We start from the raw sequence: 21,437 nt of genomic DNA, 5'->3' as shown, positions 1-21,437 counted from the left end.
GGCATCTATTTCGAGAAGCAAGATTACGATCCAATGAGCATGGATTTCGCTATTGCTGGGTGCGAAACGGAAACATCTACGTCAGGAAAGGAGACGGCAAACCTGCTATTCGCATCACCACAATCTCCGAGCTGGACGAAAAAGTTGGTATACCAAAAACTGCCGACGAAAATACCACAAAGGTACCGAACTCTCATCGATAAACCAATAATTTTCCCTATCTTCCCCTGGTTACTAAATTTAATTATTTTTATTTTTGTTACGATTGCATTAATTTCTAATATACTAAGGACATATCAAACATTTCACACACTTACACACACAAAATCACACTCATACACAAAATACACACAAATCTTATACTCTAGTTGTCACTTCGCTGTTGAGACACGTAGTAGTAGTCGAATAATGTCGCCTCTGAATATTTTGCATATAATTTTCAATAAAATCAAGTTTGATAATGGCTAATTTATGTAATGATTTCGATAAAACCCTTTCCGTGGACTGCTACTCAATCAACAGCGTAGAAGACTGTGCTAGTTTAATGTCGCAAAAAAATCTTAAAGTACTGACTCTAAATATCAGAAGCTTACAACAAAATTTCGATGCGTTTCTTGTGACGCTGAAGCGATTAAATGTAGACTTAGATATAATCATTTTAACGGAATGCTGGCTAAATGAGACTTCCTTAATCCCAAAGCTACCAGGTTACAATTCATTTCGCACAGTTAAATACATAAATAAATGTGGTGGTGTAACTGCTTATATTAAAGACACATTGAATGTCAGTGTAGAAGAGTCGGTATGTGAGGACTGTAATTGCCTGGAAATTAAATTGGATATGAACATGCTAATCTTAGGTATATACCGGTCTCCTTCATTTCTGAATATCAACCCGTTTCTTAATTCACTAAACGCCATCCTAAAATCCTTTAGTAATAAAATGAACATAATTTTAACTGGAGACATAAATCTTGACATCTGTTCAGTTCCTCTGAATGAACAATGCATAGAGTATATTACTTTGTTAACTGAACATCAGTTATTGCCAGCAATAACGATACCTACTAGAGAAAAAGCATGCCTTGATCATTTTTACATCAAAAATCCGACAGGGGCTCTCGGTATAGTCTGCTCGGCAGATTTAACGGATCACTGTATATGTCTTCTAGGCACGGATATAGGCAAGAGCAAGACCATACCGAAGCGACCCAATATCAAAGTAGACTTTGATGGAACTGCAAAAGAGCTATCTCTAGTAGACTGGTCCACCATTATGAACACTGACTCTGTCGACGATGCTGTCACAGAATTTAGCCAAATTATTGACATGGCAATCCAAAACAATACCAAAGAAGTAAAAACTAGCCGTTCTAGACACATCCTTAAACCTTGGATTACGCCGGGACTAATTAAATGTCAAAGACAGAGAGATCGACTTCACCTGCAAGCTCGTCTTAATCCACTAAATACAATAGCTCAAATTACATATAAAAGATACAGAAACTACCTAAACAAAATTCTATACAAACTGAAAACCAACTATGAAAGCCAATTGCTCTCGGCTAATGTGGGCAATCACAAACTACTTTGGAAGTCGATTAAAGACATATGTCATCTTAACAAGTCTTACAACCATGCCAATGCCTTAACTAACAGCAAATCCAGCCCTACTGAATCTTTAAATCACGCTAATAACTATTTTGCAAACATTGGGAAAAACCTTGCTAGTAAAACATTATACAATCTCTCGGAAACACAAGAATCTTTAGCAGCTAAAACAAGATTAAATAAGCAAACACCCGAATCCTTTTTTATGAACCCAACCGATGAAGATGAAGTAAATAATCTTATATTGGACCTTAAGTTAGATAGCTCCCCTGGCATAGATAAATGTTCTCCACCGCTCATAAAGGTGATAAAACAAAGTATTTTAAAACCACTGACTCATATATACAACCTAAGTCTCTCAACAGGTTCATTTCCTAGGAAATGGAAAGTAGCCCTGATCACTCCCATACACAAAGCTGGTGATAAGACCGAGCCATGTAACTATAGGCCAATTTCTCTTCTGTCTATATTCTCCAAATTATTGGAAAAGCTAGTAAACAAACGAATTGTCAATTACTTAGAAGACAATAATTTCATTCCTGAAAGACAGTTCGGTTTTAGACGAGGAAAATCTACAGAAGACGCTGTACTGTTATTAAGCAACACGGTGTCTGCGGCTTTGGATGAGAACAGGTCATGCCTTGGTGTGTTCCTGGACCTCGCCAAGGCCTTCGACACCGTGTCCATACCAATTCTTTTACAAAAGCTGAACTGCTTAGGCATCAGGGGAATACCTTATGACTGGTTTTGTAGTTATCTTTCGGAGCGTTCGCAGTGCATTCGGGTTGGCATGGACTTCAGTGATTACCTCCCGGTAGAATTCGGAGTTCCTCAAGGAAGCATCTTAGGTCCGACGTTATTTATAATTTACATGAGCGACCTCTTGGACCTTCCTTTAGACAGAGCTGACATTATATGTTACGCTGACGACACAGTCATCCTCTTCCAGGGTTCGTCCTGGACAGAAGTATACAAAACAGCAGAGGAAGGTATGACGGTGGTTGCCGACTGGCTTTGTAAAAATTTACTGACTCTTAACGTTACCAAAACTAATTATATAGCATTTTTTAAGACAATAGCATCGCAACCTCCACAATCCATAGTACTAAAATTGCACACCTGTAACATAGCTTCACAAGTAGAATCAACAGTTTGTAAATGTCAATTAATAAAAAGGTCCGATAGCATGAAATATCTTGGTGTCATACTTGATGAAAACTTATCATACAAAAAACATATTGCAAACCTGTCAACCCGAATACGAAAGTGCATACACATAATGAAAATTCTCCGTCACTCAGCGCCAAAAAGGATTATATTTCTTGTCTACAAATCACTATGCCAATCGCTGATGATTTATTGTATTAGAGCCTGGGGAGGAGCATCTAAAACTGTCATAATTGAACTCGAAAGAGCCCAACGTGCGGTATTAAGAGTGATGCTGCGCAAGCCTTTTAGATACCGAACAGACCAGCTGTACAAAGAGTGTAAAGTTCTTCGAATCCGTCAACTTTATATTCTGCGCACCGCAATATCCATGCACAGCACCACTTTGAACTCTGACAAATATGAACTCTTAAACAAACAACGCGTATTCAAAGTTCCAACCCCAATCATTCACACTTCTTTTGTAAGACGCCAACCATTGTTCCTCTATCCCCACATCTATAACACCATTTGCCACCAAGTAGATATCAGAAACACAATTACTAGCAAAGCCAAACGGTTAATAGAATCCTGGCTTTTAGAACTTGACTACGACCAAACAGAAGAAATCATAAACGCGTCATACTAGCTAACTATTCTAAAACACACACACACACACCACACACCACACACAAACACACACACACACACACACACACACACACACACACACACACACACACACACACACACACACACACACACACACACACACACACACACACATAATCGTTAGTTCTCACTACCATGTTGGATTATATAATTTTAAATAATACAATTTTTATGTTATTGTTATTAGTTTTTCCAAACCAAAGCTATGTCATGTCATTAATATTTGTTTAGAACAGTTTTATATATTTTAACACATTATAAATGTTAAGCCTAATTAACTAGTATAAACATGTCCGTCCTATTAAGACCGATGTCATTATTTTTAAGGTAATTGTTCGTATTGGCCGCTGCGATACAAGCTTTCCTGCTTAGTGCAGAGACCGCCAGAATAATTTGTACAATGTGACATCTTTTAGTAATAAATACTTTTTTACTTTTTTACTTTACTTTTACTATGTTATGAGAAAATCATAAGCATTTCCCATTGAATTCAGGCTCATAATAAAACGGCAACCTTCAAACACGTCTCAGTGCAAAAGCGATAGAAATTTCTTGTGAGGCTTTAGACTTTTTTTTTGTTTAGTGTCAATCAAAAACCTCTTAAAGGGGTTTCTTTCTGCCAAAGTCTAGTAAAAAATTGATATTTCTACAATAGGTTTTAGTTCTATTGTTACTTTATGGGTTCCTCTAATAAGCAAGCAAGTTACAAAATACCATCGGGTCCAAAGCAAACTGTTAATTTGAAAGCTTTAGGTTTCTTTAGTTTCATTATTATCATTGTAATGACGTTTTGATCTAGTAAAGTGTACCTCTCCGTTTTGAGTATTATAAGCTCCTCTGTAGTCAGCAAAGTTTTATTAGATTTTTTGAGATCTATGTAACTAGGTAGGTTACACTTTCTCATATAAAAATACTAGCTTACAATATAAACAGTGTCACGATATTGAAATGGGGCTAACCGCTGTCAAATCAGTGTCACTTTGGAGGTACAATATTGGCAGACACCAAAAATTTGTCTTATGTAGAAGGGATTTTTAATGGTCTAAGAAAATATTAGCCCGCGGCTTCACCCGCGTGATATTCGGTCTGTCAATGTCAATTCTCCAAAAACTGAGATAAAAACAATCCTATTTTTTCCTGGGTCTCCAACTATCTCTATGCCAAATTTCAGCTATCCTTACTCCTTAATATTAGCAGGATTCTTGAACATATTCACATAATATCGCTAAAACAGTTAAATTGAGCTGTAAACTTTAACCGCCACTTAATTCATGTCTGATATAATATACAGACAACGTACAAGTTTCATGATTTATACCTAATCAAGTTAACGCAGTACTAGTCAGAAACTATGTATGCGTATACTATACATTAATTAGGGAACAAATGGTTTCTATAAAATATGTTAGCCTAACCGCCTCAATTAACTTGAAAAGTTACGGCTATTATAGTGGGAACTATTATACGAGAAACTCAATTTAGACTTAAAGTCTATTGTTCGAGGCATCAAAATAGACCTAAGGGTGGATTCGACCAAACAAGAATGGAAAAGTTCTGTCTATGTTAAAAGCTAAACGTACTAGCCAGTGTTAAGATGCCGAACTATCGTTTTGGGGTTCCATTAAGGGAACCCTTTTGGTTTTTCTATGTCCAATTGTCCATAACTTAGCTCAGAAAGTTACCAGGGGGGAGTACGAAAATTAAATGTATAATTTGCAAGCTATATTTTTAAAGTAACTGCCTATAAAATGAAAATGTTTGTGACAGTTAAGCAAATTTTTGATATTTTGGGCAATTGTACAAGACATGGAATCAAGCTTGTTATGATTTAAATTGTAATATTCAGACCTTTGCCCTACAAATAGTTACTTACACAACCCACGCGTAAGATTTACTCGTACTTAATCAGACACATTAAATTTTACGCAAGATACTTATCACCTCAATTAGCTTTGTTGCAAAACTTTAATGTTACACCCGTATTCACAAACGATACTTGCTTAAGTGAAGCACAACGTTATGCGAAGTTGAACGCACAGCGCTAAATAGAGCTCTGTGATTGGTTCGTGTGTGTCACTCCGCCACTCAAGTGTCTAAGAATAGATTTTGGGACCCTGTGCGTCCGCGCTCACTGTGAGACCTCATAGTAATGTTTATGAATACAGGTGTAAGACTTACGCCCGTATTCACAAACGATGCTTGCTTAAGTGAAGCAGCAAATCGATCGCACAGCGTTGAATAGAGCTCTGTGATTGGTTCGTGTGTCACCCTGTGCGCCCACGCGCACTGTGAGACCTCATAGTAATGTTTGTGAATACGGGTGTAAGAATCATTTAATGTGGGCGCGTTCTAACTTCTAATACGCCATAGCTACATCTCATTATTTCGTATCCACTCCATTATCTCCTCAATAATTAAACAAGCCATTAAAGTCCCGTATCACAAACAAATAAATCATTTATGGATAGCAGTCCGACCTGTGCCGGAAGAACCCTTGTTAATGGGAATGTTACTGGGTCTCCTGTAATTGGCAAGTAATTTATGAACTTGCAATTTATTATTAAGATAATTAAGTTTTGATTTGATCGGGTTTGGGACAAACGGGGGAAGTTCTGGAAGAAACTTTGGATTTACATTGACCTTGACTCGAAGGACATGTTTATTTACTGTAACGTAATCGTTTAAAGTTGAACATTTTATTCATTTTACATATACATGTTAGAACCACTGTCTTACTGCATTTTTGCATATAATTAAATAAAGCAGTTATTAACGCAGTTAATTTTCTGATAACGTAACTACCTGTGATATCCATTTAGCAGGTAGGGTGCTGAGATCAATCATAGAGCAATTTCGTCTATGCTCACACGTTGAAAGAAAGATAAACTTTACCAAATATTATTTAATTTTCACATTTATAGTTCATCTAACTACTAAAAGATCTCACAGATTTGCTATGTGTCGTTTCTAAGGCCCAGAACAGATGGTGAAACGCAACTGCAACGAAACTGCATTCTGGGCCTAAATGTTACTAAAAGCTATTTCTCACCAAATGAACGCGGTCATCCAGCTGGCGCTACATTCCGTTTCCCCGAATATTTGTAGCATATCACCGGCTTTCTGCCTAGCTGTAACCACTGTAACTTCATATCTGCAGCACGTGCAACCTTTGCCAACACTGATTTGTTCTGCTGTAAAATGGAACAAGATGCAGTAAAGTGAATGCAAGTAAAATGCATGTAAGACAACCCTGCGTATAAGGAGATAAAGATACTAATTCACACATGATTTTAAAAATACAAATGTAGGTTTTTTTTTTCGTTTAACAAGGCTATGATCATAAACCATAATATAGTCTGCGTAGATAACTCGGCTCAAAATCATTCATTTAGCTAAAATGTGACTGTACGGAAGTACGGAGCGACATGGTCATTGGTCGCCGTAATGTTGATCAATCTCCTTAAATAAAGATAAAAATAATAGTCTAGTCTAATAGGTAGGTATTTCACACGACGTCCTCCAACTGAAGCTGCTGTGGAAGCAAAAAATCTGGACTAAATTTAAACACGAAATAGCAGACAAAAGTTTTTGCAGGTTATACCAGCTCTATTACCCGTCATATTAATTTTGCATTCATTTCAAGAAACCAGCGGGCTGGAATCGCATCTGGGCACTAGACAGGGTGTAAATTGGCTCTGGGCTGTTACCGTCCTATGTTCGCAGTCAGTGAACATTTCTGACCTCAGATCATAGAAGGGAATAGATGTGAAACGGGGGCGTGGCGCGTGTCTCCGCGATATGCCCAGAAACGAACATCGGCCGCGTAGCTAGGTTAGTCGCGATTCAGTCGTACTAAGGAAATGTTCTCCGATATTTTGGATAATGCGTCGTTACGTGCAATAAAACAAGTGAAACGCAGAACTACAGGAACAATGGAGTCATTTACTACATGTAAGTATTGCAAATCCATTGGTATTTTGCTTATAAATAAAAAGAACTAAACATTTTTACGAACGAATTCAGTGCCGTAACAGTTACTGCGATATCGAAATCAGTGGTGATAAAAATTCTAACACACTTGTACATTGACAATTTAGTTAGCAACCACTTTATGTCATGCTCAACTACTGCGCAATGTATTTAATTTCTTCCGATATCCACTGTCGTGTGAAAATACACAGTACGGCCGCATGTGCCGGTCGTAACATAGTGCCGTGCTCGTGTTCTAATGCGGTTTCCTATTATCGATAAATAGAAGTAAATTATAATTTTCTATTTTGTAATTTTAAATAAAAAAATGATGTGTTACTTGCGATTATAAGATTTTACTAGTAATTAGTAACTGTCAACTATGTAATTATTATAAGAGCTAGTTGAAAGCCTAATATAGGCATTATTTTTGATAAACATAATATGCGGTACGCAGATCGCCATAATTAAAAAGTAAATGCGTGATAGTAGTTAATAATAACGTATAATAATAAAAAGGTTTTCATACATAAGCATTTTGTGAAATCAGTTTCGAGCCTTGCCCCTAGCGATTTAAAGTATCGATATCTTGTCGACTCCATTTTATCTTTGTTCTCTCACTAGCGTTTTCAAAGTGTGCGTCACGTCACGCGGCCATTGATTGGCCATAAGACATGCCTTCTGGCCAATCACAGCACTTTTAAGCCGGTTGCACATGTTGTCGTAGACTCTCAGTCGCTTTGTTTTTACACAGTTGAATGTGTGTGTGGGAGCTGTGGTGGGGGAAATGTGGGGACACTGGTTCTCGTTGTAGTTACGCGCGACTTCATATCTATTCTCTTTCTATGATCTGAGTTTCTGACCTACCTTAGATATGGCACTTTGAGATTCAGGCGAGTGGAAAGAGAAACTATTGAAGTTTAATTCAAATTTTGCTGGTACGAGTAATAAATACAATACAGGCGAAGTAAATGCGGTTTTTGGCTGTGTTCAACCGATGCCTTCTGATTATGTAAGGGCAGTATCACACGTAGTAGACACTTTGAACTGTGTGTAATCATACTTTGAAGTAAACGCACGCGTTACATTTGGTTTCGACGCGTGCTGTCAATCGCATCGCATGACTCTTCATAATATGCTATCATGGGAACAAAAAGACACACGTTAGTGATCACCATCATCAGACTCCTATAGGCCTCTCCCAGTTAGCATATGCGAGTATAAATTTCGTTTACTACATGATTAGTCTCTCCAGGTCTCTAGTTAACACAACAAATTTTGATTTAATTTAGTGACTAACCGTTTTAATTATATTCTACTGCCGTAGAGAGAGATTCTTAGCTCTAATCTTTGTACCTAATTAACAGAATAATCTTACACCACCGAAATACCTCAAAACGTTAAAAAACACGATTTAAAATTCGTTAATCACGTTAGCGGCACGAAGGTGCTTTGTCTTAATGCCCACCATTAATAACAACAGGGTATCTTCCCGCAAAAACCTTGAGCCGAAAGAAAGTCGGGGAAGTCTAGGATGATGAATTAACGGGGATTACCAGCCGGCACAAGAGGGGATGGCTCAGAAATCCCTTTGGTTAAGCTCGTCAGGCGTAACTGTGGCAGCGTTGGGACTGTCCTAAAGGTAGAACAAATAAGAGCCTCTTTGCAGTGACACATCAGACACATGGCCTGTTTCTCGGTACGTAATGACGGCAATCGACCGTAAGATTGTGGGAGAATTGAAGACTCGAAGGCGTAGAAGCAAGATGTCTGCCCAGGAGTCCTAGGTTCGATTTAAGAGCAGTTAAGATATTAAAAAACTTTACCCTGACTTATTATTACTACAAGAAAGTTGTTCTTTACAATATAAAAAATATGAGAAAAATTTAAGATAGTCCTACCGATATGATGTCATACTAAAGTAAACGCTTCCATCTCAATCACAGAATTAATTGGCAGAAATTCAGAAACTTGAAAAGTTTACCTTCTTTATTACTTTATATTGTGCACCAGCGAGGATTCGTCGGAAAACAAAACATTTCATTGCGTGAGATTCGAGTAATTTATCGAAGAGCCTTCAGAGAAATTAGACAGTCATTCATCATAACCGCAGAAATTAATTACAGTAGCCATCCAAAAGTATGGGTAAATGCAAGTTACTTGGGTCACGCTATTATTAATACCTAACACATTAGTTATCAAAACACCATTAAACGATATACAAGGTGTCCCAGAATGGGTGAATCAAACTGCTAGGGGAGGTAGCTCTACTAATGTACTATCCCTAAAAAATATTTAAAAAAATAAAGCGCACAATTTTTTAGGGATAGTACATTAGTACCTCCCCTACAACCTACAAAACCCAATTGCTCATGATACTTGCCGTGCAGAAAACGGCATATCCAGCTCAATAATATGGCATCTATCTAGTTGCAATAGGAGCTATTTTGCAACCAAACGAATAGCCATGTACTACACAAAGAACCTTTAGGTTGAGTCGCAGCAATCCGAGGGTAGGACAATTTAGTCTGCGGCCTTGTACTATAAATTATGAACGTTTAATACCTTAGTCCGTAACACACGCTCAGGACGCCTGGCGACCTCCGAGGATTTAGGAGGACTGTAACTCAGCACAGAAACAATTAAAGAGGATGCCTTTCCAAATTAAACTCAGAGCTCGCCTTCGAAGGGACTCTGCAGATGTACAAAAATATCTGGTATTCAAACAGTATAAGTAAGCCGGTTCTATTTTAAAAATTAGGGTTTTAAAGAGCTTAACAATAACAGTATTAACTCTATCACTACAGAATTAGAACAATAATGTAGGTCTAGTAATGCACAGGACAAATCAGTGGACGTACCTACCCACCTGGTAAGTAAATGCATGCTCGTGAGTTAGTAGTACTATCAACAATCATTTTCAAATCAGTAAGCTCAACATCCTGAAGGGGGCACCAGACCATTCTTCAATCTTTTTGGGTAGGTATGGCTTATTAGGCTTTTTTAAACGGGGATACCTATTACACAGAATATACTTACATTCTTCTATGTATCTGTCTGTGGCATACTTTTTTAAACTTCTGTTGAAAAGTGTGCATTTTTATTGAGAGTGACTGTACAGTCTGAGAGAATTAAGGAACCCTCTACTGTCTCCTTGAATTAGGTGCCTTAAATTAAAAGTAGACCGAATTTCAGCAAGTATTCGAAGAAGCCCTTTACATGTTGAGCCTAATTACCAAAGTTGTAATTGACTAAAGATAAGAGGTAATTTTGCTAATTTCCCGCATTTTGTTCTATGTAAAGAACGAATTTTATTACTCTTCTAGAAAACAAGAGACATTAAAGAACTTTTTGCAGCACTATCAAAACTACCAAAGTTAACCAAAGTTAGGCACCATAATTTTTACTGGAATTCATTTGACAGACAAGGGAACACAATTCTTAAAACATACAATCATCATAAAAACCCCAAGAAAACAGTTCAATCACAATTAATCCTGGAAACGATTGTCTAAATAATATTTTAGCTGGAAGCTGTGACATGGAATTTCCTTATCGTTAAATTGACTTCGTAATATAAAACTGACATGTGATTACTCGAAAGATTGACCATGTTTTATATTGGTCGTACCAGTGGAACTTAATATGCATAAATTTTATAAGGCGTAATTAAACATGAATGATCTTAGATAATATGAGCATTTACAAAATTGGATTTAATTTTCATGAAGAATTTATATTATCTGAACTATCACATAATGTAGCTAACACAATAACATAACAAGGGACACAGCTAACAAGTCACCTTCTCAAATTAACAAATTGAACTAGTTCCTATAAAATACGTATTTCAATTACTCGTATACATTTGATAATATACTAGATGTTTGTTTACAAAACAAGCTTAGCAAGAAGCCCATTAAATTGTGGCTTGTAGGCGTCTAATTTCAGTTGACAATACACACACCAACGTTATTGTACTCCACTCAAACCCATAAAGTTCACTTCACAACCATCAACGCAAACAGCCTATTCACAGTAAAAACAATAAACCACCACGTAACATGAAATACAATTAACACGAGGACATTTCAATGGCTGCAAAGCCATCGCCTTGCTCCATTAAGTTGCTCACAAACAAATTTTGTTAAAAGCACCATCAACATCGCGGGAAGTGTCGCGCAAATTAGGAATATCGAAAACAATTTCAAGGAAAACTGGTGACGTAAAAAGAGAATTGCCAACACGCGATGGCGATTGCCACAAACACGTAATAGCCCTGGGGAGATTCCTGCAAGAATAATCACCAAGATGTTATCTATCAAATGGAACACTACTCGGGAATTAGAGCGGTGGGGTAATAACGTCACTAATTTAATATAACGTGTTCCACAATGCCTTCGTTTAGTCGTCCAATTTGCCCGACAGTTTACTTATGACGTTTTAATTCGGAAATTAATTTAACGAGTTGGAAATTGCTCAATCTACATAAATGTTTGCTAACGTGACAATCGACATGATTTTCGAGTGAGATGGGAAGAGCGATAGGTCAGCAGTTCTTGGCAAACAAATGAAGGAGTTTGTTGAAATAATTTCACGATGGGAAGGCGTCACTTCCAATTTGTCTGGCAATTTATCTTAAACGTTTTAATTCATGAATTGAATGAGCTAGTTATTCAAGTGTTTAATTTTTTTCCCAGGCACAGTGAATAGTTACTATGGCTTGTTTATATTTTTTATGGCAATAGACAAGTATGTATTTGATTGATCACACAAAAGTAGGTACCTAGCTCATCAAGTTTAGTTAGCTTTCTAGTTTTTGCTACTAGAATAGAATGATGATGATTAATCAGTAAAATCCGTAAATATGAAGGAAATATCTCGTCTATTTCAAACAGAAAATTAATAGCATATTTGCAGAAACGCACTTTCCAAGTCTCAACTGGTCCCAAACGGCTTGAACATAACGATTCTATTCATAGCGTCCAAGCGAATGTGGAGTAAATCATTTTTGAACAGCATCGTAAAGTTTATGATCTTCAGAGGAAATGCATCTCTGCTAACCTGGAATCGCATAATCTTGAAGATAATATAAGGATTTTATGACTCATGAAAACATATTTCTCTCGAAAGCTATTTACGGCTATAAGTATTTATCGTTTAATGTCCGTTGAAATTAAAATATTCGTAGAATACCTACATTTTAGACGTATTTTATGAGGAGAGTCAAATAGGATCAAAAGAATAGATAAAGGTACCTATCGTGTCAATTTTAGAAAATATAGGTACTCCTATCGTATAACTTGATATACCTACCTATTGTCACTATTACTTATTGTATAAATTCGTTTATCGTTATCTTCGTAGAAGCAGGCTTTCACATTGTGAAAAATTATCCCTAAAATATAAACTCATATCAGCCGAATCTTGTAGCAAGCACTTACTTTTCCCAAAAGAGGTGAACACAAGGAGTGAGTATTATGAAAAATAAAAAGAATAAGCTGCTACTGGTGCAAAACAAAAAGGTTTTTTCATCTCTCACTTATCTTATAAGTGGCAAAGGAACGAAGCAACATTTTCGTCTCGGGAGGATTACACGTCGCGTTGTCGGAGGTGGTCGGAGAGACAGGAGGACAATCGATACAGGGTGGAAAGGAAAAAACGTTTAACACCAATATCTTTGATGACGAAAATAAAAAATAACACATTGTAAGAGTTCAGGCTGAAAGTGCTGAAACCTGTTATGGATTTGGAAACCTGTTATAATGGGAAAATCAATGCAATATGGTAATCTAAGTGTTATACGAGTATGTACTTGTATAAGTTTAGCTTCTGTCTCATGCAATTAACAGGCAAAATAAACTTAAATTACGCTTTCGTGCCTTTGTTGCCTTAAAAGCAAAATACCAAAGCATCCAGTTTCGATAAAGATTCGTAAGAAGGAAGTTTGAGCCTGTAATACATAATCACATTTGTTTGTGTGGTGTAAGTTTATCTCATTCTTATAAGGTTCAATACTATTTCAATTATCTGCCTCCCACTTCGGAACAGAAGAAAGTCTCTAAATTATTTTAAGTACACACGCACACATTATCATTAACCATAACCAAATCCACTAAGTACCTACCTGGTTTCCTGCGCATCCGCCACTGCACCGGCGGCGGCGCCGGGCTTCCCGGGCCCGACGAAGCCAGCTTGAGGCCGTCTCCTGAAACTAAAGAAAAACTACTATTAGCACCATAAGTCACCTTTTATTAATGCTTGGCATAGAGATACTGTACTAAAACAATTTATTTTTTTTACCATTAAAAATATGAAATGTTATTAGACTTTGTGATTTTAGCTCGTAGCAAAAATTATAATTATCAACTTGTAGAATTTCCTCAGTTTTTCCTCTAAAAATAATCGTAGCGACATCTAGCGGCGACACGAAAAACGATCACGCTTGCGAATCACGCAGGAAAATCAGAGCTAGAACCAGGAAAATATCCAGCAAGGCTTGCCAGCGTTCGCGTTTTAGTAATACGCGGGTTACGCTAGATGGCGCGACTAGTCACAACCAAGTATTTTTCCCAATTCACCTTTTTACCCGACTGCGCGACGCAAAGGAGTGGTATTGTGTTTATTTATATGACTGGACGGCTCAAAAATCGTAATTTATTACTGTACAAATGATTATTTTATTAGTTAGCAACTGTACACACTTTTCCTTGCTTTTATAAAATTAGGTTAAAGTACCTACCTACTTTTGCCTCCTTAATGAAAAGGAAAGTTACAGATTTCCATTCCATTTCAACCCTCAAAATTATAACATGTTATGAATGTTTTAATGTTTGGGACATAAAAGGCCACAAAACAATATGGGGACATAATGTTGCCATACACTGAAACGCTTTTAATAACTTCATAAACAGTAAACAAGGGGGACAATTTGAATTTCAAATAACACCCAAATTCTGATATTGCATGGTAAAATGGTAATGGTTATCCATCCACCCAACATTCAATGAAGCTACACAACGAAGGCAGATGTTAAGAAATGTAGTACTTTTATGTTAGTGTGTTGTATGTAATTATTTAAGTAGGCAAGTTAGTTTTTCACACTATGCATAGGTTTTATGTGCTTTTACTCATACTTGAACCCTAACATTTCAGAATCTGAAATCAAGTCCGTGTCACGTGATTAACAGTAGGAACAAGAAATGTCACACAATACGACTCATGAGCAATTTTAATTCTTAATTTTTAAGCAAGGACATTGGACAACAGAAATGTCGTTCCGATTATCACGTTTTTTTAATCAATTGTAGTGACCTGGACTGGAGGCGAATTTTTGAATACAAAATCGTGAAGGCATTCCTATACCAATTAGAATTCTAATGCTATACACCTAAAATGCTATAAGCCTTTTTTTTTCCAGTAAGTATTTTTCCCTTTTCCGAGTTCCTGACCTAACCTAGAACATTTGAAATATAAAACAAAACATTTTCTCTTGCGTCACGTTTTCAAAATATGAAAAAAAAAAGTTTTACGAGAAACTGGCCATACAAAACCATTTGGAATACAAAAAAACTTGAATAAATTAAACTTCGAAATGAGTTTCAAAAATAGAATCACAAGACTTTGAGTTTGACTGAAGTTATGCTGGCGGAAAAAGTTCAGCTAGATCGTAAATGGCGCGAAAATTGGTTTTATTATTGTAACTTTTTGTACTTTTAAACTTATTTCCATATCGTATACTCGTATTCTCATTTAGGTGCTGTTACCTGTACGCTCATTCATCCCTAACTAGGAAATCATCTATCGCTTTATTCATTAAGTATCATCAATACTATTTATAAGTTAGCTCTGAGCATATTTAATTTATAAGACTTATTTCAGAAGTTTTGCAATAACAAGCACCTCCTCCACCACAGCCTTCGCCCTCCATTCACGGGCAAGTTAAACATTTAGAAGTTTCAGCAAGATCATCCTGAATACTCCTTATTGTTTTTGTACACCGCCAAAGTAGGTAAGTTGTAAAATTTGGATTTTGTTAGCATAACTTCAGCTTGGGCAAATACAGACTTAAATTAAAAAGACAGCTTATTCTGATCCACGTGCGGGAACTTTGTTCAAACAATTCTGTAGTCGCCAGTATAATTCTTAAATTAATAAAAAGTAGAAACTGGAAATCATAGAACTAACAAAAATTGCTGAACAAAATAGACAATGAACTCTTGATAACATAAAGACAAAAAGTGATTTAACGTGGATACAGTTAAATCTCTGATTTAGTAGATCTTTATCATAATTTTCAAAGTTGTCAGTTTCTAGTGGCAAGCATTTTCTAGCAGGGTAAGGAGACTGTTCTTTATGTTTTGTACACTGGTATTCACCGATTTTAAGCCCTCGTGATAAATTGCCTAACTTTTCAACAGTTATGGAATCTTCGTGTAAAGTTACCTACTTACTCGAAGTCTAAAGTTACTAGTTACATTTTGTAAATGCCAAACATTAAGTAAGTAGTAGGTACTTTTACTTATTTGTAGATTTCACCAACTGAAAGTTTTACAAGGGCGGTTATTCTATTTATGGTATAATGCTTCAACCACTCCAACGCGTGCAGATCGCCACTGCACCGGCGCGATCATATTCCAATGACAGGTCGCGTGGACTGTCATGGGTCACGCGACCTGTCATTTTTGGATGGATTGGTGTGGTTGAAGCTTAAGATGGGTCTAAGATAGGTAAAGTGCCTGTGGCACACCTTTACTATAATATAAAGGGACTTATGCCCGCTTTCACCATCAATCCCTAATTTTGAAGTGACCCCTATGGTAACACTTAACAGAAATTGATGGTGAAAACGGGCATTAATGTTTTTATTCTTAGTCTACGTTAATTTGTCGTCTCCCATACTTTAATTTCGATGTTATTACCGATACGGATACCGTACCACTTAATACGGTTGTTATTACAATATTATTCAATTAATTTAAGTGAAAGGCTTGACACAAACAATTAATACCAGAAGCTCCTGCAATTATTGCCAATGCGGGCCAATCATCTCTTGGCAATTAAGCTCTGTAATCAGCTAGAAAGCCATAATAGCATTAAATCGTTACGAATGAAAATTGACCATTTTAATATTGCGAGCGATGACATAATTGCCCTCGCTTTTCATGGCACTTCAATTAGGTTTTCGCTTCCCCGAAAAGTACAGTTGTTATTATGGATTTCTCGTTATGAACTTCGAACTGAAATCAATTATTCTAATGGACGTGGCTCAAAATTTTTCTTACTGATTTATTTTGTGCGTTAAATTAATTTATGACCTAAATAGAATTAAGCTCACAATTTCTTTGTTAACCTTAGGCCTGATTGAGCCAGGTAAGAAGGCTCGTTAAGTCTGAGTCTGACATTAAAATGTGACTTCAGTTATCATCAAAACCATTGTTTTTATTTTCTTGTTCTAATAATTCTTCTATCAAGCAAGATAAGACGTCAAGTTCAGACAAGTAAATGCTTAAGAGCTTACTATCAAAGCAATTCCTGTCACGTCTAAAACAATAGCTCAAACAACAAACTTAATTACAGCATTACTTAGAAGTGAACACCTACAAATGACTGAGCAACTTTGTTTACTTAGGTCTGACCGTGGAGGGTTGCTCAAACTTAAGTAATTGGGAGATAAGTAAGTTAAATAATGACCTAAGAAACAACAGTAACGTTTGCTATACTCATTGAATTATGAGGTTCGAGATGTCGTTAATTAAACAGCATTTGGTAGCCATAGCAACTAAAGCTGTGATATAACGGCCATTTAACTTTAAAAAAGACTCACTCTGTCACTAATGTTAGCATTCCACATCATCATCATTTCAGCCATAGGGCGTCCACTGCTGAACATAGGCCTCCCCTAATGCTTTCCACGTTGATCGATTGGTAGCGGCCTGCATCCAGCGCTTCCCTGCTACCTTTACGAGCATTCCACATCTTAAAACCTTTTTGAAGAGCAATTATGACAACAATCAAATATTCTTGAAGGGTAATTAATTATTTAGGTAGACGATAATAATATGCCATAATTGAAACAAACACGTGTCTGAAAAGACATCGCTGGAAAAGCTTCAGAAACTTTAAGAAGATTACAGCGTGTCCACTGTCCATATAACTTGTAATACTTGGGGATTGGACAAATCCTCTTGCTGGCGGGAAGGCAGCAGCAAATAAGTTAGCAAAAGTGGTCACCAGTGCAGGCGTCTCTTTACGGTCGCCGACGTAGCTTATTTAGCTCCTAGCAATCCTCCGGGAGCGGCACTCGGCGGGAAATTACACGGAACACGTACAAATACGACGTACACAGTTCGGGTGTATACAGAAGGTGCGTTTGCAACACTACACGTGGGGATTTAGGCACATGAGGCCAAAGCTAAGGACGTCCACTGACGAACATAAGGCCGCCTTCTCAGGTTGGCGTCAGCCTGCATACAGCTCCTTCCTGTCTTAATAGAATGTCCTTTCTTGTATGGAGTAGGTAAATAGCCGCGAGCTACTTGTGGGTTGAATGGACGGATCAGGCAAATATTTAGGTACCTACATCTTGTTACAATATCGAAGACAACTAAACACAAATAACTACTTAGTCATGATGTGTCTTCCGCTTGCCTTAGATTACATGTAGCGAGAAGAAAGAAGAGAGAAAACAGAAAAGCGCTTGACCAAATTGAGGGAGGTGAGTCTACTGTATTTTTATTGAAGTATGGTTCAAATTGGCAAGAAAACGGACTTAACTTCCTTCGCTTCACGAGGTCAGACGGATGTTGAAAATAATCCACCTAAACGTTCTTAATTAACAATTTCACTGCCAATAGAATACAGCACTCGTAAATTGTGTACTTAATGGGGCGATATATTTCGAATGCGACACAACGGCCCGGAAAAGGCGTCATGAAAATATTTATTTTCACTGTTAAAGGATAAGGAAGATCACGAAAAATATTTTAAGGTAGGTATTATGGACATTTGCATTTACAGTCTCACATACAAGTATCATATTTTTGTAGTAAAACAATGTATTCAGACTAAAGAAAATAATAAAAGAATAGGTGTTGTTAAGACAAATGCTTCAGCAGGAGCATTTTCAAAATACTTTATTTCCATAAGAATTTCTGCTAAAATAAATCTTTCAGAACAAAGGTTGTTTGTCTCGTCTTAACAGATGAGGCAATAAAAATGATATAATGCCTGAAAGCTTGACCCCAAAATGTCTTAAACTCAGCCATTACGGTAAGCTTTAAGCTCAGACTTCCGCTCGTCATAAAGAGAGCTAACTTCTGAACTAAAGTACGAAATAAACCCACGATAGTGGATAAACTTCAAAGATATTATGTCAAAGAAAATGAAACTGTTGCACAAGACTTTAAAAACTACAGTTTTCTCATTTAGATGGAAACAAGCAATTTCGTTTTAATATCAAAACTGAAAGAGCTTCATTTTGTTCGGACGAACGAAGTCTTAAAACATTTCCTGCTATCAGATTCAAAACTTTCAAAGAAGGAGAATAAAAACTCGGACACACAGAATGTGCCAAAAGTTATTGTAACTTTATGTTACTTACGCATACTTACGCTTTAAAAAACACAATAGGAGCTGTCAAAATGGAACTGTAACATAGATTATAACGAATATAGAAGAGGATATTATAACGGCACCAGAACGCTTGAAACTCAATCGACGAATTTATTGATTTCAAAGTGACTAAAAATCTAATTGAACAGAAAAATGAATCTTACTCGCCTTTTGTATGTTTTACTTTGATCCGTAGACCTAACTCGAAATTAAAATTGTCACGAAATTAACTTTGTCTTGGACCCTTGGAATTAAAAACGTCAGGCCTCGCCCATATTGCGTCGCAATCACCCTCTGTCCCAAACTCCCAAGTTTCTTCATCGTAACGCATCTGATGACATGACCTTTAACTTTTTTCATTAGATTACGTGACCCGAGATCTCTTAACAAAAACTGACATATTAAATGTCAGTTTTTGTCACGGTTACCTAATCCTTAGCCTAGGCGCAGATCACCGATTTTTAGTTGGCCGATAGTTGGGTCGGGCTGTTAATCAGTATGGAGATGTATGAAACTTTAGCCTAGGCGCAGACCAAAGACTTTTAATCGGCCGATAGTTGGGCCCGATTTTAATTTGTATGAAAATCAAATCGGTGTAATGTGAGCACTTCCATACATGCCCATTCCCGACTAAACTATCGGCCGACAAAAAGTTGGTGGTCTACGCCTAGGCTTAGTGCGATTTGGTATCGGCCGATTCTTCATACAAATTGAAATCGGGCCCAACTAAAAGTCGGTGGTCTGCGCCTAGACTCAGTTGATCTAATAAGTATCAAGTTCTCTGGAAAGGTAAACTGCGTAGTTAGGAGTATCTTAGCTTTTTGAACTGAAAGCGAATTGCGTAATAAAGTTAGCCGCAAATTGCCTAGAGGTGATGTTCTCTAATTACAATAGACCGCAGGATCGTGCAACCAGATCTGTGGTTTCCATCTACAGAGGGTCTGATTGCTTTAAATAGACTCGTAGGTAGACATTGTTTTGTTCTAGGGATTGGCATGGCAGTCCTGAAATATTTTTTTACTAAGCCGCTTTTTGCATTCAGTTTTTTATACATTATTAATCTAAATCTTCTTTCCATATTGGCTAGAAGGCGTGAATATAATGTATCGTAAAATTTTAAAGATCTGTATTCTAAGCTGGAAAGCAGCTTCTCATGACCATCCATCCTAAGTTGTTGAAAATTGTCAGCAAAAGTGATGTAAGTATTAATTAAGTTAATAATATTTACCCGAAAACCGAAGTTCGTTATAATAATAGACTTTGATTAGTTTGAAGGCATCAATAGAAGCTCTGAACTACAATTTCAGTTTTCCACGAATACGTTCACCAATACCCTGTGTAGCTTTAATTAAACAGTCGGCCCAGGGACTGATTTAAACCAGTAGTCCAGTCATTATAGTAAGTTCACCTCGGAATTCGAGTATGTTCCTTATAGAAACAAAAACTACTCGACGGATTTTAACGAAACTTGGTACAATTATTCTTCATACACCTGGGCAGGTTATAGTTTACTTAGGAATTCCCACGGGAACAGGAATTAGCGGGAAAATCCTTTTGTATGAAAAATCTAAACGCTTAACGGAAGTTAGACGCTTGAAATTTGGCATGTAGGTACCTTAGTAAACTTAAAGCTTATTTACAACAAGTAATTACCGAAATTCCCACGGGAATTAGCGGGAAAATCCTTTTGTATGAAAAATCTAAACCGCTTAAGTAGACCTGAAGTGATGCAGTGACCGCGCGCTCTCCGCCCTCTATCTCGAAAACGGTTCACCGTATAAAAAAATTTTTTAAACAAAATTTGTAGAGAATTTAGTATTCTACAATATTGATAATAAATACAAATAGCAAAAAACCCATAGGAAATGAGATATTTCCAAAAAAAGCGCAAAAAAACGATTTTTGTGACCTTTGACCTTAAAATTTAATAGTTGCTTACACCCTACCATATGTAGGTTTTGAGACAACTTTTAGGGTGTCAATATACAAGTATTTACAGACTTACAGCTGGGTATCTCTAATTCCGAGATTCTTACCTAATTTAAGCTTAAATGACTGGACTACAGTCGCTATCTGTACAGTCAAGGCAATAAAATGTATACGCTACACTATTTATTCCGATCATTTGGTCTAGCGCTTAACTCAGTCTGCCTGAGGTATGGGAGTGGCACGGGAAGGGTGACATTGATATAATATGGCGTTTTTAAATTCGCGTTCCATTTCAATTAAAATAGTCGTCCGTTAAAGTAGGTAAAGTAAAATAGGCCATCTGTGTACTTTTGTATAAAAACCAGCGGCCGCTTTGAGAATGCATTCCAGACTGCTCGATACGACCAATAAATAATCTTGACTGGAGGAGGGGGGGCGCCATTTTTTGTATGGTCAAAAGGGGGCGCGCCTCAAATAAGTTTGGGAACCAATGCGCT

Source organism: Ostrinia nubilalis, chromosome 15 (genome assembly GCF_963855985.1).
Source record: "Ostrinia nubilalis chromosome 15, ilOstNubi1.1, whole genome shotgun sequence".
Classification (NCBI taxonomy): Eukaryota; Metazoa; Arthropoda; class Insecta; order Lepidoptera; family Crambidae; genus Ostrinia; species Ostrinia nubilalis.
Note: the sequence above shows the minus strand (reverse complement) of the source record.